This window comes from Propithecus coquereli, unplaced genomic scaffold, assembly GCF_000956105.1.
Source record: "Propithecus coquereli isolate 6110/MARCELLA unplaced genomic scaffold, Pcoq_1.0 Scaffold7, whole genome shotgun sequence".
NCBI lineage: Eukaryota > Metazoa > Chordata > Mammalia > Primates > Indriidae > Propithecus > Propithecus coquereli.
Window position 1 is genome coordinate 9481113 of NW_012153062.1, and position 25993 is coordinate 9507105.

General features: G+C 40.7%; 1 protein-coding gene across 1 annotated transcript in view; it reads right to left on the reverse strand.

The window, feature by feature from the left end:
* The window catches only part of LRRC8B (leucine rich repeat containing 8 family, member B), a 69402-nt gene extending 52352 nt beyond the window's left edge, over window positions 1-17050 (reverse strand). The window contains exon 1 of the mRNA XM_012661200.1: window positions 17032-17050. The gene's annotated coding sequence lies outside the window, so the exon portion shown is untranslated. The remainder of the gene's footprint in view (window positions 1-17031) is intronic.
* Window positions 17051-25993: the final 8943 nt, after the last annotated feature.

The following is a 25993-nucleotide window of genomic DNA, read 5'->3' on the forward strand; positions in this document are numbered from 1 at the left end:
AGGTGAAAGGTACAGATCCTGTTTCACTATTCTACATGTGGCTATCCAGTTTTCCCAGCACCATTTATTGAATAAGGATTCTTTTCCCCAGTGTATGCTTTTGTCTGTTTTATGAAAGATTAGATGGCTATATGATGATGGTTTTATATCCATGATCTCAGTTCCATTCCATTGGTCTATGTCTCTGTTCTTGTGCCAGTACCATGCTGTTTTAGTTACTATAGCCTTGTAGTATAGCTTGAAGTCTGGTAAATTGATGCCTCCCAATTTGTTCTTTTTGCTCAAGATTGCTTTTCCTATATGGGGTCTTCTCTTATTCCGTATGAAGCATGGAATTATTTTTTCTAGATCTATGAAAAATGATGTTAGTATTTTAATAGGGATTGCACTGAATCTGTAGATCACTTTGGGTAGTATAGACATTTTAACAATGTTGATTCTGCTGACCCATGAGCATGGTATGATTTTCCAAGTGTTTCTGTCCTCTGATATTTCCTTCCTCACTGCTTTGTAGTTCTCTATGTACCGGTCTTTTACCTCCTTAGTAAAATAATTCCTAGGTATTTTATTTTTTTCTTGCTATCGTGAAGGGTATTGAGTTATTGATTTGGTTCTCAGTTTGACTGTTGTCGGTATATGGGAATGCTACTAATTTCTGTACATTGATTTTTGTAACTTGAGACTTTACTGAATTCGTTTATCAATTCCAGTAGTCTCAGGCATAATCTATGGGGTTTTTTAGAGATAAGATCATATTGTCAGCAAAGAGTGGTAGTTTGACCTCTTCTGCCCCAATTTGGATGCCCTTAATTTCCTTCTCTTGTCTGATTGACCTGGCTAGGACTGCCAGCATTATGTTGAATAGAAGCAGTGACAGAGGGCAACCTTGTCTGGTTCCAGTTCTAAGCGGGAATGCTTTCAATTTTTCCCCATTCAGTAGGATGTTAGCTGTGGCTTTGTCACATATGACTTTAATCATTTTTAGGTAAGTCGTGTCTATCCCTATTTTGTTAAGCACTGTTATCATAAAAGGGTGCTGAATTTTGTCAAATGGTTTTTCTGCATCTATTCAGAGGATCATATGGTCTTTGTTTTTGGTTCTATTTATGTGATGAATTACATTTATAGATTTGTGTATGTTGAACCATCCCTGCACCTATGGGATGAAACCCGTTTGGTCACGATGCATTATTTTTTTGGTAAGCACCTGAATTCAGTTTGCTAGGATTTGGTTGGAATTTTTTGCATCTATATTCATATGGGATGTTGGTCTTTAGTTTTCTTTTTTTTGTTGCGTCCTTTCCTGGTTTTGGTATCAGGGTGATGCTGGCTTTATAAAATGTGTTGGGGAGGATGCCTTCCTTCTCAATGTTGTGGAATAATTTCTGCAGGATAGGCATCAATTCTTTCTAGGTCTAGTAAAGTTTGGGTGTGAAACCATCTGGTCTGGGTTTTCTCTTTAGGAAGCTTTTTTTTTTTTATTGCTGCTTCAATTTTGGTACTTGATATTGGTCTGATGAGGAATTCTATTTCTTCCTGATTGAGCCTAGGGAGGCTGTGTGTTTCTAAGAATGTGTCCATTTTCTTCACATTTTCAAGTTTATGTGCATAGAGGTTTTTATAGTATTCATAGATGATATTTTGTATTTCTGTGGTATCAGTTGTAATTTGTCCTTTTTTATTCCTGATGGAACTTATTAGAGTCCTTTCTTTTCTGCTTCATTAATATAGCCAGAAGCATGTCAATTTTATTTATTTGTTCACAGAACCAACCTTTTGTTTTATTAATCTTCTGTATAGTTTTTCATTATCGATTCCATTTAGTTCTGCTCTGATCTTTGTTATTTCTTTTCTTCTGCTGGGATTGAGGTTGGTTTGTTCATCCTTCTCCATTTCTTTGAGATGATTCATTAGATTGTTGATTTGTGGTATTTCTGTCTTTTGGTGTTTTATTTATTTATTAAATTTTTTTTGAGACAGGGTCTCACTCTATTGCCCGGGTTAGAGTGTCATGGCATCAGCCTAGCTCACAGCAACCTCAAACTCCTGGGCTCCAGCAATCCTTCTGCTTCAGCCTCCCAAGTATCTGGGACTATAGGCATGCACCACCATGCCCAGATAATTTTTTCTATGTATTTTTAGTTGTCCAGCTAATTTCTTTCTATTTTTTTTTTAGTAGAGATGGGGTTTCACTCTTGCTCAGGCTAGTCTCGAACTCCTGAGTTCAAATGGTCCACCCACCTCAGCCTTCTTTCTGTCTTTTAGATGTCAGCATTTATGGATATAAATTTTTCTCTCAGGACTGCTTTAGCTGCGTCCCACAGATTTTGATAACTTGTGTCTCCTTTATCTTTTAGTTCAAAGAATCTTTTGATTTCCATCTTAATTTCCTCCTTACCCCAATAATTGTTCTGCAGAAGGTTGTTTAATTTCTATGACTTTGTGTAGAGATGAAAGTTTCTGTTGATTTCTAATTTTATTCTACTGTGGTCTGAGAAGACGCATGGTATAATTTCTATTTTTTTTTTTAATTTGTTGAGACATGTTTTGTGGACTGGGACATGGTCAACCTTACACAATGTCCCATAAGCTGATGAAAAAAATGTATATTCAGTGGTTTTTGAGTAGAATGTTCTGTAAATGTGGGCCATGTGCATTTGTTCTAGAGTTCTGTTTAAGCTCGTTGCTTCTTTGTTTATTTTCTGTTTGGGGGATCTGTCCTGTTCTGTCAGAGGGATGCTGAAGTCCCTGGCTATTAGAGCTGCTGTTTATTATTTTGTTTAGATCAAGTAGGATTTGCTTTATGAATCTGGGTGCACCTGAGTTAGGTGCCTAAATATTTAGAATTGTGAATTGTACCCTTCACCATTATACAGTGGCCATCTTTGTCTTTCATTACTTTTGTTGATTGAAGACTAGGTTATCTGAAATCAGAACTGCCATGCCAGCTTTCTTTTTCCTTCCGTTTGCATGAAATATTTTTTTTCCATCCCTTCACCTTGAGTTTGAATGCATCCTTGTGGGTTAGATGTATGTTAGATGTGTGTATCTGTTGTAGATACTTGGCTTGTGTATACTGATCCATTTGGCCAGCCTATGTCTATTTAGTGGGCAGTTTAAGCCATTCACATTATTGAAAGAATTGATAAGGAGGGCAAATTTCTGTTAATCATGTTGAGTTGAACTTTGTTGCTTTGTTTTCTCTCTTGAGCCAATGTGGTATCTGGCCTTTGATCTTTAGCCTTTGGATGATTTTACACTGGTGAATGTCTATTGTGCTGATCTTTGTGCAACAGTGTTCTGAGTACTTCCAGGAGGGCAGGTCTTGTCCTGATGAATTCCCTCAGTCTTTGCTTTTTTGAGAAGGTCTTTATTTCTCCTTTGTATATGAAACTTAGTTTTACAGGGTACAAGATTCTAGGCTGGGCATTATTCTATTTGAGAAGACTGAGAATGGGGCCCCAGTTTTTCTGGCTTCAGTTGAGAAATCTGAAGTTAGTCTGATGGGTTTTTCTTTGTAGGTTACCTGCTTCTTTCATCTTACAGTTCATATAAGGGCCTCTTTCATTTTTATTTTGCCCAGTCTGATGACTATGTGTTGTGGTGTCTTCCTGTTTGTAATGAATCTCCCAGGAGTCCTTTGAGCTTCTTGTACCTGGATATCCAGATTTTTAGCAAGGCCAGGGAAATTTTCTACCATTATATTCTCAAATGGTTTATTCAACCCTTGTGTATTTTCTTCTTCACTCTCAGAGATGCCTATAATTCTCATGGTAGTCTTCTTCACATAATCCCACATTTCTCATAGGCTTTGCTCTTTTCTCTTATTTTTCTGTTGTATCTCTGCAACTGACTTATTTAATTGAAAGGTGTTATCTTCAAACGCTAAGATTCTTCTGTTTGATCTACCCTATTCTTGAGGCTTTCCACTGTGTTTTGTAATCCCTTGAATACATTCTTCATTTCCACAAGTTCTGTTTGATTTTTCTTTAACATTTCAATTTCTTTAGTGAATTTTTCTTCCAAGTCCTGGATTTTGTGTGTGTGTGTGTGTGTGTGTGTGTGTGTGTGTGTGTGTGGTTTCTTTCTGTTGGGTATCCATTTTCTCTTGCATATCATTGAGTTTTCTTATAATCCATGTTCTGTCATTTTAGTGTTCTGAGTTTGGTTGACGTCCATTGCTAGAGAGCTGGTGTTCCCTTTGGTGGTGTGCTTTCAGTTTGATTCTTCACACTTCCAGTGTTTTTTCGTTGATTTCTTCCCATCTGGAGTAGCTGTTGCTTCTTACCTTTAAATTTTCATTTAGATAATGACAGGCCCAGTTTAGTCTCTGAGCTAGTAGGTGGTGTTTGTGGGTGAGATTTGACCATATCATGTATGAAGAGTAAGTAAACGAAGTAAAAGGGTGTGCAAATTGACCTCCCCGTCAATAGGTGGTGCTTGCCGGGAGGAGCAAGCTGCAGCGTTGTTTTTGTGTCCTGTAACCAGCTCTCGTTCCTCTGGAGAGACAGTGTAGTGCCTCAGGTGGTGTGCAGGGCCCTGGGACTTCCAGGTGTGTCCTTATTCTCCACCTCAGTGGAAGCAGCTGGGGGAGTGAGGCTGGATGGGGCTGGGTTGGGTGTGCCTGCCCTCAAACTCCACAAATGCTTTTAGCAGGGGTCAAAGGTCTGTTCTCTACTTCTGGGCAAACCTGCCAAGGAGAGGCTGAAATGGCCCCACTCAGCCCAAAATTCTAGTGTGGAGGTGGTGCTGTCTGAGATCTGCAGTCTGGAGCAGGCCTTGCTCCTTTCCACCCTCCCTTACTCCATGGTTTCTCCGGGGCCTCAGCCATCAGGCAAGACCTCAAGGCAGTGGAGCTCCCCTGACTGTGATGTAAGCCAGGATGTTCCCTGCCCTGGATCACAGCCTGAGCTGGGAGCATGGTCCTCCTATGGGAGAAGGCTTCCCTCAAGCATCCTGCAGTCAGAACCCACTCTGATCTGTCCCTGAAGGCACACACACCTCAGTAGGCTCTTCACAAATATCCCTTCCGTGCCCCCAGGCAATGCAATCAAGACCTGGGTGTATGGGATCTGGCCTGCAGGCCTGCCACCCAGGCCCTGGAGATCAATCCCTATCCCTGTCAGGGAGAAGAGTGTTGGTCTCAAGTCACCCGCGGTGTGCCCAAGCTGGATCAATGTCTCTCCACCTTGGGATTTGCTCTGCTCTGCTGGAAACACCAGGCAAGCAGCACCTGGGATGGCTGGTGGGTAGGGAGCTCACAGTCCAAGTACCCCTCAGTCTGCTGCAGGGCCCCAGAAGGAAAAGTCCCATTCCCTGCAGATGCCTCCAGGTGGTGACTAAATTGTCTCTCTTGGCAGTGTTGAGTAGGGGAGAGGGGGGGAGAATGAAGCAATATGGCGCCTGCTGATCAGCTGTGGTCTGTGGGACAGGAGGTGTCCCAAGGGAGCTGGGAGCTTGGCGCCCTCAAGAGGCTCACCTCTCACTGGCAGCAGCCATCTCTGAGCTGGTGTTGGCAGTTCTCTCTAGCAGCTCAGGAGCCAACAGCAGTCCAAGATGCAAGGGAGGGGAAATTTAACCATTCGACCTACCCTTATCGCTGGTCTCCAACCCTCTGGGGGTTTAGACCCTGCTGATGCCTTTCTCCTTCCAGTTCTGCTTGCAACTTCTTCCCGAGGAGTCTCCTATAGTTTCAGGCACCCTTCCTTTCAACTCTCATCCGATTTATGTTTTTCTGCCTGTTTGTTTTTTTCACTTTCATCTAAAATCTGTATTTCTTGCAGAGATACTCTGGCTGGTGGTTTTCTCTTCCACCATCCTGCCCCTACTCTCTGTCTATATGAAAACATTTTTAAAACCCATAAAATTAAGCATGTCAGAACAAAGGCTCAAATGCATTATTTTTCTTTTTTTAAAATTTAGGGCCTCGTAGGAGAGCCATGCAATCTATTAAGCATTTTACAAGCATATCTATCTCAATCTTCATACTATCACTTTAAGGCAAGTTTCCCAATCCTTAGATAATTTTCTAAAATAATACATCTATAAAAATGAACCAGGCAATATACTGCAGAAAAAGTCACTCTAACAGGATTTGAGTGCCAGATCTGTCACTGACTGGTTCACTTAGACAAGCCATATATATCCTAAGGCAGCGGTCCCCAACCTTTTTGGCACCAAGGACTGGTTTCATGGAAGACGATTTTTCCATGGACGGGGAAGGGTGTGGGGGGAGTCAGAGCTCAGGCAGTGATGTGAGTGATGGAGAGCAGCTGTAGCGGCTCTAAATACAGATTAAGCTTCACTCATTTGCCCACCGCCCACCTCCTGCTGTGTGGCCTGGTTCCCAAGTTTCATGGGGGACAATTTTTCCATAGACCAGAGAAGGGGGGCTGGTGTGGCAGTGGCAGAGCTCAGGCAGTGATGTGAGGCCTGGTTTCTAACAGGCCACAGACACCAGTATCTGGCTGCGGCCTGGGGGTTGAGGACTACTGCCCTAAGGAACTCAGTTTTCACATTTGTATCATGGTGACAATACTTGTCCTCATCTACTGCAGATCATCAGGAGACAGACATGAATATAAATGCTTTAGTATGTTAAAAGTGATGGACAGATGTATAATATAGTAAGTGATGTGGTGGGGGTTCCTGTCAAGGGTTTCTGGAGAGATTTGCTGTAAGCTGTTAGAAGAAGGCAAGACAGCAGGGGACAGCTGTACAGTGGCCTCTCACACAGCTCCAGAGCATCCAGGAACTGGGAAGGTCCAAGGAAAGGCTCCCTACTCAACAAGGTGACAGCCGGGCCCGACTCCAAACTGCCCTCCATTCTGCTCCCTTCTGTTGCACTACTCCATAAAGAAACCCTGCGTACCAAGAAAGATTCTTTAAATTGGCCTACTAGGGGCTTTTTCCCTAAGAGTTGATAGCTAATTTGACTGAAAAGTTTTCTTTAGCATCCAACCAGTTATCTTCAAGCTGGGTCTATGGGATTTGGGAGTCTTTTTTTTGGAGGGAGGAATACTCCTGTGGAATCTATTTATAAATCATCAATTAACCCTTGCCCAAAAGTACCTCCTTCAAAACACCGAACCTCCTATTGGTTCTTTCTAGCCATATTCTTTTTTCCCTTTTCGAATTCATCCTTTTCCTACATTACAAAAGAAAACATCTTACTTCTCAGGAATCTGCTGTGGTTCAGTGCCTTGGGGTGTAAAACTCTCCAGGACCCCAAGCAGAGGGCTGTTTTGAAACACCCATAGAATTACAGATGTCCAGAGAGTGAAAGACTTTCATGACTGAGAAACAAATCCTTTTAGAAGTCAGGGGAAAGTTTCCATTTCTTTGCTTAGAACAAAGTTGGAGGAGGACCTAATCAAGCGGTCAGGCAACAGAACACTGAACATCATTTTTGTAATCAATCACCAGACAACTTTTGGCATATAACTCAGGAGTTTAAAAAATAGAATGGAATTATACTGACTTCATTTCCATATATTTATTCATGTGGCAAGATTTAAGTATTTTCATTTTAAAAAAAAGCACTTGATTTGATTATGAAGTTTATCTTATTCTAGCAATAAGTAACATTTACTTATTCATAAATGAACTAATTTTGAGCCCCATACATTTCATTACCAGATGACTTTCTCATAAAATTTCACCTATGCTTAATCGGTATTCATCAAAAATTTAATATATGTGTTGTTCTTATCAATTGTGTACTAGTGAAAATCATAATAACAATTCAAAAGAAATTTTATTCAATATTTAGAGCCTTACTGTCACAAGAACTTTTTAAAAAAATAGATGTAGGAATACTGAGTGTGTATGTGTATATCACAAAAGTATGATACAGTAATAAATGAAAGACTTTCAAACGTAAGAATGTTACATTGGGATTTAGTTTTATAGAATAAATAAGAGGAATAAATGAGTTTATAAGAGGAATAAATGAATTCTATGAGGAAAAAGATCTATATAAAATTTCTGACACTTCTAGAAGAGCTTATATATGTGCTTCTTAAATGAATGATGAAGGGTAGCAAATCACTTTGGTCTTTAATTTAGCTTCCATTGGGTGCATTTAGAACAGTGATTTTTAAAAATTAATATTTATAACATCAGAAATGCCATCTTCTGCAACCAATCAAAATTATGAGGAAAATTTTTAGATATTAACTTTAAAAACATATGAAGAGAGCAAATCATTTTTCAAAATCTTTTTAGAGCATACTCAAAGAAAAATATTCAGAAATACTGTTCCAAACTACCTATAGGCAGAGAGCCTGTGTTAACCATATCAATTTTGACTTTTGATAGAAAGACAAAGACAAGATTATTTCATTAAAGTACAAAAGCTGTCTCAAGCATCCCCTACAAGCTGCCAAATCTGGAATTCTGAACACAGTAAATGTCTAATAAACACACGAGCTCATTGACAAAGTATTTTGACGATTCAATTGAATTCAATAATTCAATTCAATAATTCAATATCTATTAATAGCATATATACATTATTACTTCAAAATTTTAAGGAGATATTCTTTAAAATTTTAGCCAAATATCAGTCAAAATTATGTTATTGAAATGATGTCCTAAACTAGGTAATAAGTATGCTAAATTTTATTCCCTAATTCTCTGCTGGACATCCATTTATTCTGTTACCACAGTATGTCAAGTATGATGCCTGGCCCAGGAAGCCCAGAGGATGAACGAAATATATTCTTTATATTTCAAAGGAGTACCCAGGAGGAGGCCAAGCTGTTCTCTGGCATAAATACTACGATAGGTATACAAGGCTCAGAGGCAGCACAGAAGAGGGAGTAAGGAGCTGCGGGGTGGGGCAGGCAGAGGTCAGAAATGGTCTTTCAGAAAAGGTATGTTTCAACTGAGTCTTGAAAAATAGGCATGTGTTTGTCAAGAGGGTCTCAAATAAAGAGAAGCAACAAAGCTATGGAGTGAAGCCATCTGGCTACCTAGAACCTTCCTCCCTGTACTGCAAACAGTTTAGGATGGCTGGTGTAGGGGGCGTGACTGGGTACACTGTGTCCACAGCACACACACTAGGGATGTAGAAACCATAGAGTGGCAAGAGATGAAGCAGAAGCCAGACAAAGGAAGACTTTATTATATGGCATACCAAGGTGTTTGGACTTGATACTGTGGCAAAGGGAGCCACTAAAGTGTTATTAAACCAGGCAGTGATGCAGATTTGCCTTTTAGAAAGATTACTTTCCTGCAGTGTGGGCAAGGAATTTGGGGGCTTGGGGGGTAGACTATGAGCAAGGCTATAAAATAATGATCAGTTAGAGGACCATGAGTAGTGTTCCTGGAAGACTCTTGGCAGTAAAGGGGCTGTAGAGGAGGGGTATTGATGGGAGGAACCTTAGGATACAGCCTCTAGACAAACTGGTTACCAGCCCTATAAGCAGGAGTATGGGGGAAGGAAGCTAGGAGAAGCCCAGAATGAGTTCTAGGTTTCTTGAGGTATATAACTGGGTAGATAGTACTGCAATTGGACAAAATATGGAATCTAAAGGTGAACGTCAAGTTTTGAGGAAAAGAAAGTATCTTTGGGCCACTAACACCAAGCCCTCATTTGTTCTGTGAGGTAGGTAGCATGAATATTATCCCCATTTTATGCTCAATGGGGTAATATTATTTGCTCACTATCACATGCAACAGTTTTGGGAAGCTTACTACATACCAGGCTTAAAAGCAGTTAAACAAGGGAGATAAAGTCCTTGCTTTCATAAAACTTATATTCTGGTGGGGCTGAGGGGAATAGAACATAATAAAGCAAGCAAATCACAAACCAGGTATGAAAGGCTATGATGGGGACGTGAGTGGGGGATACAGGTACTTTATCTAAGGTAGTCTGGGAAGGTATCTCTGAGGCCATGTTTGAGCTGACACTTCACTGAGGAGAAGGAAGTAGTCGTGCAAGTTCATAAGGGAAGAGCATTCCAGGCAGAGAGAAGAGCAACTGAGAAGCCCTTGAGGTAAGAAGGAGCTTGGTGTACCACTGAGGGAGGAATTCCAAATACCAAGGCAACTGTGGAGCAAGAGGAAGTCCATACTACAAGGGCATTCCTGGGAGGGCAAAGGTGAAAGACTCTGGCACCTTAGGGCATCACTGGCAGAGCATAAACTCTTTTGGGATAGGCTGGGTACCAGACCACCATGCACAGCACTTTGCCTCTGAGAAACTGCATTGTGATTGAAGGAAATCAAAATATTTCACCCCAAAATATACTTCTTTGACATTATTTTGAGATGGCTGTTCAGAGAGCTTGCAAACAGAAGTAGCCCTGCAAAGCTGTCTTTTGTGGGGGGAGATTTGCATCTTTAGAGAAAATCTGCATTGATGCAGCAGGGCTTTCTCTGAGGCCCTCCCTGGTCTGAATCTAGGAAAGATTGAGAGTCTGACACCTTTTAAGTTCTGAAAGAAACATTCACAATCTATTCTCTCTGAGGGCTGCTACCTGTGAGGTCTCATATAACTCGACCACCTTTACCAGCCGAGCCTCCTCTTTTCTGCCCCCATAACCTGTCTTGCCGCCACAACCTGATTTACCACCATGGCCTGTTTTGGCCAGGCTCCAGCCCCCATTCTTTATGTAACCTCAAGATGGTATAAAAGCATTAACCACCTGGCCAATTCTTTGAGTCTTTTTTTACATTTTGTATGATTCTCATGCATATGTGTGCACATAATAAAATTTGTAAAGCCTTTTTTTCCTGTTAAGCTGCAAGTTATCAGTTTACTTTATAGAATCAAATTATCAAAATTTCAGGGGAAAAATTTAAACTTCCCTACATGATTCACGAATGCTTTTGGAAGACAAGTCATTACTCAGATTAGGACTGCCTGTTTTGGCATTGAAATAGGGCCAAGAACATACTCATTTAGTTTTGCCTACAGAGATGAACTTAAAAATCTTTAGATGAACAGAATTCATCTTAAATTTATCCCCTCAGAGCAAGAAACAACTTGCAGTTCAGTGGCTGATGGCTTAGTCATGCCACACCATGATGTGTGGAAGCGGCATGGAAGCAGAGCCTCCCCTGCCATCCTCAAGGCTGTTACAGGGATTAGAGAGGCAACATTAACTCACAGAAGGCCCCAGTAGCTTGGCAGGATGGGGCAAGAAGAAATAGTACCCCCTGCCAAGCTGGGTCCCTGTCCACACAAAACCGAAAGCTATGGAGGGACTGGATGTTGGGGCTGCCCACTGGCCCTGAGATAGGCCATCCTAGGAAAGTTGTCCAGCCAGCCCTCTGGAACACACTGCCCATGCCTCTGAACCTGTGGTCTTTTTTCCACTGATGCTTTAAGGGCTACCAATTCTTTTGCCAACAGTCTTTCAACAGTCTTTCTCCATTCAGCCACATGGCTTCAGCTTCTACTTGCTAGGGATGATGTAGATCAACCCTCTGACCCTCTCTGAAAAGATCCTACTTTATAGCTCCCTTTCTCAGATGCATCTGCTTGGGGTATCAAAATAGAATCTGTATTTAAAGTAGGCCAGTATGGCCCAAATAAACTGCAAAAGAATTAAATTAATCCTGAATTAGGAAGCCCCTTTCAGAGTATCACACCGAGAAGTTATATTAATATATTATATTCACTTATTTTAAAGATGGCTCCAAATATTATGAAACACCTCATTTAGACATTTAGAATGAGCTGGAAACTTCTGGCACATTCTGGTCCCTGCCTAGGGGCAGACTCATCCCATGTCTGAGCTCATTTCAAACCACACTCCTCCTCTTCCCCTTACTTCAGTCCACCGGCCAACTTTTTGTTCCTAAAGTCACCATTCAGCCTCTGGCCAGAAGAATTTTCCATATGCTTTCACAGAGCCTGTTCCTTTCCTTTCTAACAACTTTCACAATGGCAATTTTTCATTTGTCCTCAGTGATTGATTCCCCCATCTGCCCCAGTAAGGTCCCAGACCTCCATGAGGGCAGGTGACCATGAACATTTTTGCTTACTGTTGTTGCATCCCCAGAACCTAGCGCAGTGCCTGGCACAAAGTAGGTGCTTAATAAATAGCTGCTGAAAAAATACTACGAAATATATTAAATGATGGTAATGTTTAACTTCTGAGAGTGGATCAGCCTAAAATCATTCAAATCAAGGCTGAGGAAGGTTAAGGCTTAGCTATTCTGTTTTTGATCAAAAGACAAAGGAAAATTTTTGTGGTTATTTGGGTGATAAACTTATTTTGGAGACAATTCTATAAAGTTTAACAAGTTAACAATATTCATTTGGATATGTATGGAGATGACCAATTTTAAAACATCTTTTTTTTTTTTTTTAATAGAATAAGAACTGATTTTTGAAAAGGCTCACCCAGGTCAGGCCAAATTAAAGAAAAGCTACCACTTGCTTTATCAGATACAGTATTAAGCACTTTATATACTTCTTTTCATTTAATCCTCATATCTGATTATTACTTCAATTTACAGATAAGAAAATTGAGAGAGAGGTTACAGTTGCATACTAAGTGGCAGAGCCAGGATCCGTGTCCATGTCTTTCCAAGCCATGTTTTTAATCTAAGCTGTGTTTTAAAGCTAGGAAACAAATGCTGCATTGAGTAATAATGTGTTGCTCTCTGCCACTCAGACACCCCATCTTTCTTCCAAAACATGGTCCAACACAGCAGACTGCCCACCAATTGTGGCAAATGATCAAGTATTTAAAATAGGATTTGGAGGCCAATGATGTGATAGCAGAGAACTAGACAATTCAAGGAAAAGGAATAAGCAAATATATAAACTAGCATTTACTGAAATTTTGTTTTATGCCAGATACTATATTAGATGCTTTAATATGTAATACTTCTTTTAATCCTAAAAATCCTGTGAGATAGTTAATATCAATCAAGAAAAAAGAAGTTTAGAATAGTTGTGGTATTTGTATGCCCCTAAATGAATTTCCCCCTTTTCTTCTATGGATGTGAAACCTCTCCTGCTCTTTTTTTTTTTTTTTGTAGTTGGGAATCACACTGTCTGGAATAAGGACAATATTTCCCAGGATCTATTCCAGCTAGGTCAGGTTATACCACTAAGTTCTGTGAGATAGTTAATATCAATCAAGAAAAAAGAAGTTTAGAATAGTTGTGGTATTTGTATGCCCCTAAATGAATTTCCCCCTTTTCTTCTATGGATGTGAAACCTCTCCTGCTCTTTTTTTTTTTTTTTGTAGTTGAGAATCACACTGTCTGGAATAAGGACAATATTTCCCAGGATCTATTCCAGCTAGGTCAGGTTATACCACTAAGTTCTGGGCAATGAGATGTAATAAGAAGTATATGACGGCAACCAGGAAATTTCCTTAAAAGACCCTGGGCTCTTGCCTTTCCCTCCTCCTTTCCTCCTTTCCACTAACTGTAACTTGGATGTGATGGCTGAAGCTCATCCTGGATCATGAGGTTGAGGACCTCATCTTATTTGTGGTAGATCCAAAAGGTGGAATCAGCCTAGTTCTCAGAAAACTGTAGAACTATCACACCAGCCCTGGATTGTCTGGGAATTCTTTTTTTAATGTGAAAGAGAAACAAACATCACTTTCATTAAGCCGTTGTTCTTTCAGTCTCTGTAACTGGTAGCTAATCCTAATTAATCCAGTAACTCATACAAAGCAACAGTAGAGTTCAAACTCAGGCCCATCAGTCTGCAAATTTCATGCTCTTAGGTAAAAGCCTGAAGAACAGGAGTTCTGATAATTTGTAACAGATTTTGAAAAAAAAAAAGGTGTTTTAAAATGCTGAAAATGTATTTGACAGAAGAAAATAAGGAAGGCTCAAAATGCTCTCAAATCTGCATACCTAAGAAAGAATCAAAAGGAATATGCTACTCGCCTGTGAAGAAGAATTTGGTCTTTATTAGAGAAGAGCAGAGGAAGATTTCAGTCACCTGCATGGAGCTAGAAACAGAAAAGAAATGGAAGCCGTGCCCTGGCAGCTTCTGTGAAAGATGCTGGACTGTTAGTGGAAGAGTGGGCATTACAGAATGAAGCCACGGAAACAGACACAGGATGATACGGATGAAAAGAAGAATTTAAAGGGACTCTGAAATCAAAGAAGCAGTAGATGAAGTTCAAACATACATAGCCTGAAAAGGAACAAGCAGAATCATGTGACCCATATCAAAAACAGCATAAAGGTCAAAGAGACAAAAAGGAAAGGTCAAGGTTGAAGCCCTGACAACTCATTTTTATTCATTTCCTTTACTTGGGTTCACAGAAGCATTAAAGGAGTAAATGTAAATTGTGTTGCAATTGAGTAGAATCTTAAATGAAGGCAAGTCATCGAACAGGGAGTTTATTATTACCCTTTGTTCAATTTCTAAATGAACAACAGTGATAAGAACTTAGGAGAGAGATCAGTGATTGCAGTTAGGCCTGAATTTATTTAACACATTGACTGCTGCACCAGGAAAAAAAATTTTCCTGGGGCCATGGTGTTTTATTAAAACAAAACAACCCTTTCTAATTTGTAATCTGCTATTGTTTTCTATGCACGAGTTGTATGTAACACAATCCATGTTTTTAAATCACCAATATTAACTGTAACAATAAGAACATCAACAAGTAAGATTTTCACAAACCAACTGCACGGTTTTGCTTCATGAGGCTCTGGGCTCAAAACTGGCCTGAATTAAATACAACTTACATGGCAGTCAATGTGTTAAGATCAATCTGAAATAGAAAAATAGGTTAGTATGCTGCTAAAGGCATTATTTTAAATACCAGAGAATATAAGTCATAATACAGGCACGTAGGTAGTTTAGAAAATACAAATGGGAAATAAAATGAAAGTAGGCAACACCAATAAAACAAAAGGCAGCTGTATGAAAACAGACATGAAACAAATTAGAAGGCATTTTACAATTGGTTAAATAAAATTTCCACTATAATTGGGCCTCCCAAATTCCTTTTGAATGGTCACAGGTCTAAATTGTTTGCTGGTGCATCCAGTACTCTGGGAATGAAGACAGCAGTGAGGGACATGCTAGACACAAGGCAACGCAAATCATTCCACCAAGTGTGGAGGAATATGATCAAATCAGAATGCATTAGTTTCTGATAATATCAGTGTATGGTAGAAGGATGCTGGAAAGGAAAATAAAAATAAAATTAGAAGATTCAACTTCAGAGATATTAAATGAAAATCAGGGATTGGATTAAACAGATTATTTTTGTATGGACAGTAAAAAAAATCAAAAAGGTACATAAAATACTCAGATACTATTGAAATGATTTGAAAATTGAAAAAAACCCTTATTTATAAATAAAGCTCGCTAAAGCAAGAATCCTTTAAATTTTACAGTATTTCCCCACTTCAACTTCAGAAAACAAACCAAAAAAAGACAAACTTCAGGCCACTGCAGGAAAATACCCACATAGATTAGTCTAAAAAAACTTGGAGGACCTGGTAGTTTTATTGATCAGGGCCCCTTTTTATTTTAACAAACGTTGGTATTTTCATTTTGAGGATTCGGACAAGTGAAACAGCAATGGAGAATGGTGATAGAGGTAGGGAAGAGGCTTAAAAAAGCAAATCTCAACTAGTCAAATGAAATCACTCAAAATGTGAAAATATTCATGTTAGGCTGAACATGTTGGAACACCTTTCCAATCAAAGAAAAACAGAACATGTTTCAAGGAACAGTAAACTTATTTCTAACATGCAGATTTAAAGAATTTTTGTATACTAAGTTTAAGAAAAGTGCCATGACCCAACTGTGTGCTCGATGACAACTTTCCCCCCATTCTCTACCTGAACTACCAGCCTTGTTTTTAGTTTAGCAAAATATCAGACGTGTTTGGGCTTATAGTCTTAGATTCTTAAGTCACACAGGCCCAATTACCTGGGCTTTAGCTGTCATTTTATATTTTTTTCATAAAGCTGCTGATCAGCAAAGCCAGAGGCAAAAGAAAGTCACCGAGGCACCCCCAGCTCAAAGAGCATTTGCGGTTCTCAGGAGGTATAACGTGTACACACGGAGGGTACTGGAATTAAGTAATTATACTGCAATTTGACTTCTTTTCCATGCTCAGTCCTACACTTAGCTTAAGGTTATCGGAATAGTCTGATAAAGATACACACCCATTAATGTTGTCTTAATATACACTGAACAAATTGCTATTTTAATTTGGTTACATATTTACAATTTAAAATTTTCATACCAATATCTTTTTACAGTTGAGTATTTTTTAAGTTTTCAGGCAAGGTGAATTTATTCAAGGAAGTTCACACACTGGTTTTGTTTTTATATTTGGGTTTGTCCTTTTGGGGGTAGTCTTTTCGACCACAAAGAAAAGTCTTCCACAAACGTCATCTGACTGAAGGCAACCTATGGACTTTGGGAAGTCAGTTGAGGACACAGATTTATGAGCCAACACTGAGCCTTCTCCCTTCTGACCTCTCAGCACCTGCATGCTCAACCCGGGAGGAAGAACCTCTTGAGTCTCCTCTTTAAATGGGGCATAGGTTGGCCCCTTCTCCCTCAAACAAATCAACGCCCAACACTACCACCAAACTGTAGGCGAACGAGTAACCAAGAGCATAAAATGTTTCCCAACAAAAACAGCGCCAGGGCAGAGGGCGAAGAAGAGCAAAAAACAAACGTGGACACCCTCGGGGAGTTCCGCTCACCTGGAGCGCGACTCCAGCCTGGGAAAGCAGAACCCTTTCCCCTGAGGATTCACACTCAGGTGCAGCGCTGAGCCCGCTGGGGTAGAGGGGACCACCTCGGCGCGGCCGCCCGCTCCTCTTGCCCCAGAGGACCCCAGCACACAGGAGAGGTCTTCTCGGTGGCACCGCTCCCTCTCTCCCGGAGGCAACAGGGAGCCGCAAAGCCGCCACTGCCTGCAGCCTGGTTCGCAGGTGAGGCGTGGACAGGTAACCGCACCTGCTCGCCCAACCCCACCTGCGGCGTCCCCTTACCCTGTCCTCCTCCTCCTCCACCTCGGTCGACTCGGCTCCTCCTCCTGGAGCCGGTGTCACGCTCCGACCCACCTGCGCGACTCCGGCGCCGGGCGCGGGCGCTCCCCGCGGCGTGCTCCCGCGCCACTCCGGGCGCGCCGGCGGCGGCCCCGCGCCCGCACTTTCCCGGCTGCCGCCGGCTGCGGGCTCAGCGGGAAGCCCCGGCGCTGCCCTGCTCGCCGCCTCCGACCGGCTCCATTGTGACGCGGCGCGTTCCGCTGGCCAATGGGCGCGCGGCGGCGCGAACCGCTGACTAAGTTCGCGGTGGAGGAGGAGGGGACGGGGCGGAGGCAGGGGGTGGAAGCGGCGGCCACGGCGGTGGCGGTAGCAGCGGCGGAGGAGGAGGAGGAAGGGGAGGAAGAGGCTGCCACCGCGTCGGTAGCTGCTCCTGCCGTGAATTTTTCAGCTTCCTGGGCCCGAGTGTTTGCCCAGCTTTGGGACCGCGGGAGCCGGTGACTCACCTCTCGCTGCTGGAAACAAAGCGCAGCTGCCATCTCCCGGAGCGCGCCATGTGGCCACCCCGGCGCCCTCGCTCAGCCTCGCGTCCGCGGGCAGCAGCGCACAGCCGCACATCTCACGGGGAAGCTGGAAAGCACCGGGGCTGTTTTCCAGAGACCGGAGGGAGAGGGGCTTGGGGTTGCTCCCCAGGCGCCCCACGCTAGTGACTTTGGCAGTACACTGCGTGTGTGTAGGGCCCCTGCCTTCTCCTGTGTGCGCCCGAGTAACTTGTTCTTTCTGTTGCGCGTGTTGGGCCCCCAGGGAAGGAACCCAACTCCTACACACTAAAGTCCGTTTACCTTTCTTTACCCTGCTTGCTTAGAAAGATTGCAGGGCCCAGCCCTGTGAGGGAGGCTTTACAGTTGTACCAACTAAGCGGCTTAAGTTAGATTCTGGCCTCTGACAGCATCCACTTCCCTCAAATGTCCTTATCCTCGGGATAGGGAGGGGACCACATGGTCCAGAGGCTGTCTCCATACACATACCAACGTTTCATTGCTAATCAACCGCAGGTTCACCCCATATACTGCTCCACCTGCTTCCCTCCCGAGTGGCCCTGCGTTTGAAGACCAACAATGTTCCTTAGGAAACAAGAAAAAATTAATACAAGCGCAAGAATCTGAGGCACGAATATTTTTATCATCCTCACCCACTCCCCACTTTCACCCTCATCCCAGTTTTAGTTCAGTCTCTGCCCTGGCTATTATGTCTAGCACAGTGATTCAATTAGGCAAGATTGATATCTTTTAGTTGCTATGACGATCCCATTTCCATTAAAGAAAGAAAAACAACTTTGTACAGGCACTTCCCAAAGGAATAAAATGAAAACTGTAACAAACTCAGCATCTGGGGTATCTGATCAATTTGTGTAAATGGGAAAATGCACTACTAAATTATATGACACTGAGTTGTGTCCCACAAAGACTGTTCAGATAAGAATTACGATTTGAGTCACCCTGAAAGGGAATAAAAAGGCTGTCTTTGTGTCACTGCTCTGTTCTTGTCCACTCAGAAAGAAGACAGCTGCCATCTCAGAATGGACTGAGACTTGGAGGAATAGCTGAAAGAGCATTTCTTCATTTGGTCATTCACAAGTTTTTGTAGGTTTATATGGTGAGACACTGAGTATGCACAGACCTACCAGTCTAATTTAGATTTGTTTGGTCCTCAAACTGCTTGCTACCTGGAGAGAGAGAAAGAAAGTATATAATAATGAAACAAGGAAAAAGTAAGTACCATAGGAAATACAGATTATAAAGTCATGATATTAAAACTTGAAAATATCCAATTTTGCATCTGTATTTTTGAATGTTTGGAAAGGAATATTCTCTCTCCTTCCAAATCCACGAACAGATAATTCATTTTTCTATTACAACATTATTACTACCTGTGTGACTTGAGATAGTTACTTAACTTCTGTGGAGTCAGTCTTTTCATCTATAAAATAAGGATTAATAATTAGACGATCTGTTAAGATTCCAATTCCAGTAATGATAAGAATAAAAAAGTGATTTCCATCCTTGGTAACCAAGTTACCATTAGCAGGGAGTTAAAATGATCAAGTTCATTCAAACTGTATTAGCTGTGGGTAAATCTCAGATACGTAGCTTATGAATGTACTTGTCATTGTTTTTTTCTAATTCTTGTTAACGAAATTGTTCTCCATAGTAACAACATTTAACTAACACGGAGAGAGAGGACTTCTGAATTTGAGATATTGCATCCAGGGATCCCTCTCTGGAATGTGAGCATCAAATAGATATTTCTCTTGTTCTTCCTTCTAGGACATGTCATATAAGCTCCTGCTTGGATTACAGTGAAGAGAAAGATAAATAACCTCAAATGCTGTTCTTGGAGAATTTTTTTAATACTATGCAGATGATATGGGCCCATAAAGAGAGAGTATTTAGTGACTAGAAATTTTTGGCATCCCAAGGTAGGCCTTGTAATGAGAAATATAAATACCATTGAATGTTTTATACCTGTGCCAATTTTTCCACTGCATTGTAATCTCTTTGAAAACAGGACCCCATAGAGTCTTGGAATATATTTAGTGCTTATAGGAGTATCTGAAATTCTCTAAGGGACTCTCTGATCAATTTATTTTGGTAGAAGAAAATTCTGAAAGACTCAGCCATTATTTTCACAGCCAGATTCATCCAAGTCTATAGTAGTGATTAAAAATTCCATCATATATATTAAACACTGTCTAGCAGTGTGCTAGACATCATGGGTCATACCAAAGAAGTGTGAAACTTGGTCCCTGATCTCAGAAGCCCACAATTTAGATGAAAACAGAAAACAATCAAGGGCTTCTTATGCTCAAATGAAGAGGCGATAGAACAGTGTGGGTAGAAGTAGTCAGAAAATGCCTCATGAGGAACTTAAATTAAGTTTTCAAACAGGAGCAGGATTTAGAAGGACTACGTTCTATACCATTGCCTTATCTGCCCCAAACATTGTCTTAAAATAACCAATCCACCATCGGCGCTCTTTCTGGCAAGCTGAGAATTTAGAGAAGAAGCCAAAGTGAAAATATTTTGTTTCTACAGCATCTCAAGAACAGCTGGTGGTAGGGTATTTACATTTACATGACAGAGGCGATGAGAATGCACAGCAAGTATAGCCAGTTCCTCTATCCAGTGACACAGCAAAGTCACAAAGAATAGAAATAAGACAATTATTACAATTTGGTTATCTGGCGGCTGAATTCTATGACTCATATGAAGTAATTACCTAACTCCTGAGTTTGGCGGGTCTTTTCTGGGCTGATAACCCTGAAAAAATAAAAAGAAAAAGAAAAAAATCTTTGAGTGACATCAGCAGTAAGCTGTGCTCCCTGTGGCTGCTTTGATAAGAGTTTAGTTTTCTCTCGGTCTTGAGAAAATTTTTATGATTAATGGAAGACAGAATATTATCCAACATTAGCAGTTCTTTTCCAATTCAGTATTTGAAAAATCCTTTATGATAATGAAAAATCCTCCATCTCTTCAAATTAATTAAGCTTTGAATGTCTACAATATATAAAAGAAAGCACTGGAGATCTGACAGAGGTGAGGAAGAATACCAAGATAAATATAATAATTCCTTTTCTTAAAGATATTGTACTCTGGCATGGAAGGTATATCCAGAGCGCATAGAACCTCCTAAAGGGGAGGTGAGGTTGGTGAATGAGCACTGTAGGGAGAAGCATACTGAACATGGGACTAAGGAAGTTTAGCTAGCTTCAGGGTTTCAAATTGGAATGTTACTCTAATGGTACATATAACTTTTATAGCTTGTCTTAGCTTCGTGGTTCAAATTTGTTCTGAAGAAGCATCAGGTCAGAAGAGCAAAAGTCAATGAGTGAAAACCACTCATAATTTTGCATTCTTGAGAAGTTTGCCAAAATTCCTCTGGTTCAGCTGTGTATGATTGAGCATGTTGTCACTGATGAAGGATTTTTATTTATTTTTGATCAAATAGTTCACCACGTTTTTTTTGACCTTTTCAATCACCTGGTTGCACAGATTTAAAATGAGTTTTCCTTGAGCCTGGGACAAATTCTGAGAATGATCCCTGAGAATGAGCTCAGTGGTGAAAATTCTGAAGACAGGATGAGTTGGATATTGTCCATGTGTTTGGAATAATGTAGCTTGACCTAGAAATCCAAACTGCAATTGTGCAAGGCCGGCTGAGCACTTCTAAGTCAATCCCCTGTCATGGTCCCAGTCTGCAATAGTCACAACTAGCTACTCTGTGTTCTCCCCACCCACTTTGCTGACTGCCCCCTCTGCCTTAACTATACGGTGCCTGTTCCTTATCAGACAACTACTATGAAGGTGACCTTCGAGCCCTTTCTCCTACTAAAAACACCAATCCCTGCAGTGAGATGCCTGACATCCTCAGTTGATCTGTCTTCTGGGAAGTTGTCCAAAAATTTCTTTGAAAATTTCTCATGCATCCCATTTAAAGAAAAAATATATGCTGTCATCTGGGTCACATATGGGAATGTTTCTCCACAGAGAAGCCAGGAAGTTATTGACTCTTGTCCTTTTCCTATCCATAAAAAGAAAGTGACTTCTAAGAAAATATTTGCCCCAAAGCCAGGCTGAAAGTCCAAAATTAAAGCGAAATTAAAGCTCTTCTGCTCCGGTGAAGTGGTCTAAAAAACGCCCTGATGCGTTCTACTAGTGATTGAGACACTTGCTGGAATCCCTGGGAGGGCTCAGTCTGTGTTCCCTCATCCTGCTGAAATCTGGGCAAGAGGTTTCCTGGTGCTGTTAAAGTGGCTGGTTTCTGAGGTTCCTCATGGTGACCCATTCCGTTTCTTGGGTTTGAAGTATCCCAGGTCTAACACCAGCCAGACCTTAATTTCCCCTTTTTTTCTAAGCAGCTGTGGTTTTTTTCTTGGCCTAATATAAGGCCATCTGTTGATTATAATACAAATTGATTACTGGGCTTCATTCTCAACTAAACTGAGAGTAGAAGCTGATACATCTCTGTGGTTTATTAATAATTTGAAAAAAAAATCTAAGTTGTAAAAGAATGAGACTCAGAATATTTTAGAGCTCAAGAATAAAGAGATGTGTGTTAGAAAGAGTGTTGCACATGGAGTCTTGGATTCTACTGTGGCTCTTCTGGCCATGAGACCCAGGGCAAGCCACTAACAGTCTAGGCAGGAGTTCTCTTTTCCAATTTGCTTACTCTGTCTTTCCTGGACTATATAAGACGATGGATATAGTCTATGTTTCAGAGTCTCAGGCCTCATTTAATTTCATTTATTTATTTGTCATAGAACAAAATTTTATTCTGTGCCTAGTATATGCAGAACACTGTAGGGGATTCATGAGGGGATTCATGAGTCCATGAGATTGATGTGGACTTTGTCCTCATGCAGCCTACAGTCTCTCAGATTCCTCCAGAGGGTGTGAGCGTTGGACATAATGAATCCATAAGGACTATAACAAACCAAATTTCAAGTCTGCTTCACAACACCATCCTCATTGGCCTTGTCCCTGAATCCTACATACCTAAATGTAAACTTGCCTTCCAATTATCTGCTTATTCTTCTACTAACTTATATCTACATCCTTCTTTACATCCAATTCACTATCTCCAACACATTTTTGGTTTGGGAACTTATAAGGGCAGTAGGACACTTGTGCTCAAGAAGTTTAAATTTTTAAAACTTAAAAATAGAGACAAATATGTAGCTAGATATGTGAGCAAATATGGGGTCTAGCAGAATCTTCTAAGACAGGTTATTTACATGGCTAGAAACCTTCAACTCCAATGTGCTTTATGATAGCTGAATATAACCTGGTTACCTTATAAGAAAGGGTAGTAAAATAATAAAATGTGCTTTACCTTGTTCCAAAATTGGGGGGCAAAGGTAATTGGGTCTTAAAATGATAAAGGAGAAAGTTCATTAAAGTGGGGAAAATACTTTAGAGAAATTACCACCTGATGAGTGAATTAAAGAACTTAGGACTTCAGAGGAAGCATGTTGTGTTAGTGAGTAGTGGCTGACAAAGACCTCAGTGTAGGTGGGGAAGTTACAGATAGCTTGATAAAAGGAAAGATGAGGGAGAATTATACTGAAGGATGAAAAAAGATGTGTGGGTGATGGAAATTTTACTATTACTTCATTTTCATCTTTTGGTGAACTCAACTGTCAGAATTTTTGAATTTACTTTATTTATCAATTCAATTAAGCAGATATAATATTTTGCCATTCAGGGTCCCCAAGGACAAAAAGGATATATGTATTATGACAAATACAACCACAAAGCAAATAATTTGTATTTGTAAACTCCTTTACATTTCATAGAAATCACTTAAATAATGTATTATAGCCATTTCTAGCCAATATGCTTTTACCTCAATGTTTTGCATACCTAAGAAGTGATATACTCTTTTTTAACATATACATAAATTCTTTATTGCAACATGATTTATAATAACAAAATATCAGAAACATACAAAATACCCAAATATAGGAGAGTGGTTGAATAAACTACAATACATACACACAGCACAGTACTATGAGGGTAGAGGAAAAAGAACAAGGATTATCTACATGGACTGATGTGGAGCACTTCTTGGGATTTATTTTTAGGCAGAGAAATAGAACTTTTAACAACCGACATCCATATCAGTGCTGCTTTTTGTTAACCTAATCCAGGACATCAAAAAATGATACCATCTATTAGCAGTCCCTAGACTTGCTGAGTTACTCTGTTAAACCTCATGCAGCTCAGGCATCATTCAGAGGCCGATTAAGTTGACAGATGATGATTGCTTAACTGTAGACCCCTCACGTCCTCTGGAGGAATGCTGTGGGACTGTGTGTGTCAGGAGGGCAGAGGCTGCATTCATCACGTGGACTAGTGTATCTCCAACAACTGGTTCAACGTTTTGCCTAGTAATTACTCATTCTGTGCCTGGTAGGCACAGAATAAATATTTTTTGAATGATGAATGAGTGAACAAAATGAAATGAGCGCTGAGACTCCTAAAACATGCATCTTGTCATGGATATTCCAGAATAATTTCAGGATTTAACCCCCAGCTCCATCTACTTTAGGTCTCACAGTTTAACCTGTTTTTACTTGACTGAATAATCAACACATATAGAAGACCAGGGTTTGGGGGTGGGAAGGAGTATATGGGGCAATTAGGGATGACAAAGGAATGCTATATAAGTAGCAGCATTTTCCAAAGTTAGCTAAAAAAATTACTCATTACAAAATTATTTATTATATTTGTCATGGTTTTCGATGTCTTCATTTCCTCCATCTGGTAGCATCCACATCCACATTGGCATTGGACCAGTATCCCCAGCTTGGGTGTTTTGTGACTTTGAAGTGTCATACTATCTTGAAATTTCCTTCATAATTCTTGACCATAGGATTGGATTTGGAGATGCTGGAGTCAACCATGATGATTAGCATCAAATAACAGGCCAGTGTAAGGAAATGTATCAGAAAATCATGACTACCTTTAGAAATAGCTACCTAAACAGAGCATGGATTCTGGAGCAAGACTACCTGGGTTCAAATCTTGGCTTTGCCCTTATGAGCTGTTTGAACTTTGTAAAGTTGCTTAATTTCTCTGTGCCTTACTTTTCTACTTGAGGAATGGGTTGTGGTATGGATTGAATTAATAATGTGGTTAGGGCAGTTTCAGGCACATAATAAGTCCCATAATGATCTCAGGTAAGTCAATTACCTGCTCTGTGTTTAGAATTTCTACCCATAAAATGAGAGGCTTTTATTAGATTATCTCTAAGGTCCTTGTCTTGGTCCATTTGTCTTGCTACAAAGAAATACCTGAAGCTAGGTTATTTATTTATTTATTTATTATTATTTTTTTGAGACAGAGTCTCGCTATGTCACCTGAGCTAGAGTGCCATGGCATCAACCTAGCTCACAGCAACTCAAACTCCTGGGCACAAGCGATCCTCTTGCCTCAGCTTCTCTAGTAGCTGGGACAACAGGTGCACACCATCATACCTGGATAATTTTTTCTATTTTTAGTAGAGACAGGATCTTGCTCTTGCTTGGACTGGTCTTGAATTCCCGAGCTCAAGTGATCCTCCCGCCTTGGCCTCCCAGAGTGATAGGATTACAGGCATGAGCCACTGTGCCTGGCTGAGGCTAGGTAATTTGTAAAGAAGTTTATTTAGCTCACAGTCCTGCTGAATGTACAAGAAGCATGGTGCCAGCATCAGCTCAACTTCTGCTGAGAACCTCAGGATACTTCCACTCATGGCAGAAGGTGAAGTGGAGCCAGCATGTGCAGAGATCACATGGCAAGAGAGGAAGCAAGAGAGAGAGGAGGGAGTTGCTAGGCTCTTTTTTAATGACTGGCTATCACAGGAACTCACTCACTTCCCTGCCCCCTCCTGGGGAGGATATTAATCTCTTCTCTCCCATGACCCAAACATCTCCCATTAGGCGTCATCTCCAACATTGGGGGTCAAATTTCAACGTGAGGTTTAGAGGGACAAATATCCAAACTACAGCATCCCTCCTGAATCTACTGTTTACAAACTAGGACAATCAATCCATATATTTTTGTACACATATATGTATGGGTAGATATAGGGGAAGTGGATTATTAATTATTAATATTAAATTCTTTCCTTGATTTATGGAAAAAGCAAGCTATTGGGATATTGAGGCAAGCTTCTTCATTAGATTCTAAATTCCTTGGTTATGTCTCTTTCCCCCTTTGGTTCTCCAAAGCCTAACATGGTACCTGGGGATAGTGGGTGCTCAATAAAGGGTTAATTATCATGAAATAAATGCCTTTGTGTCTTATGTTCCCAGGTGTGTGGGAAATGGAACATATGGTAACTGCTTTCTAAGCTTTTTCTAGGTTTAAAGCTACTAACACAAAATATTTTAAAACCATTAGTGCTCTCTACTGGAAATGTTCATAGTGCAGGAATTCTTAGTTGATTTTTTTTTTTTTTTTGAGACAGAGTCTCACTGTGTTGCCCGGACTAGAGT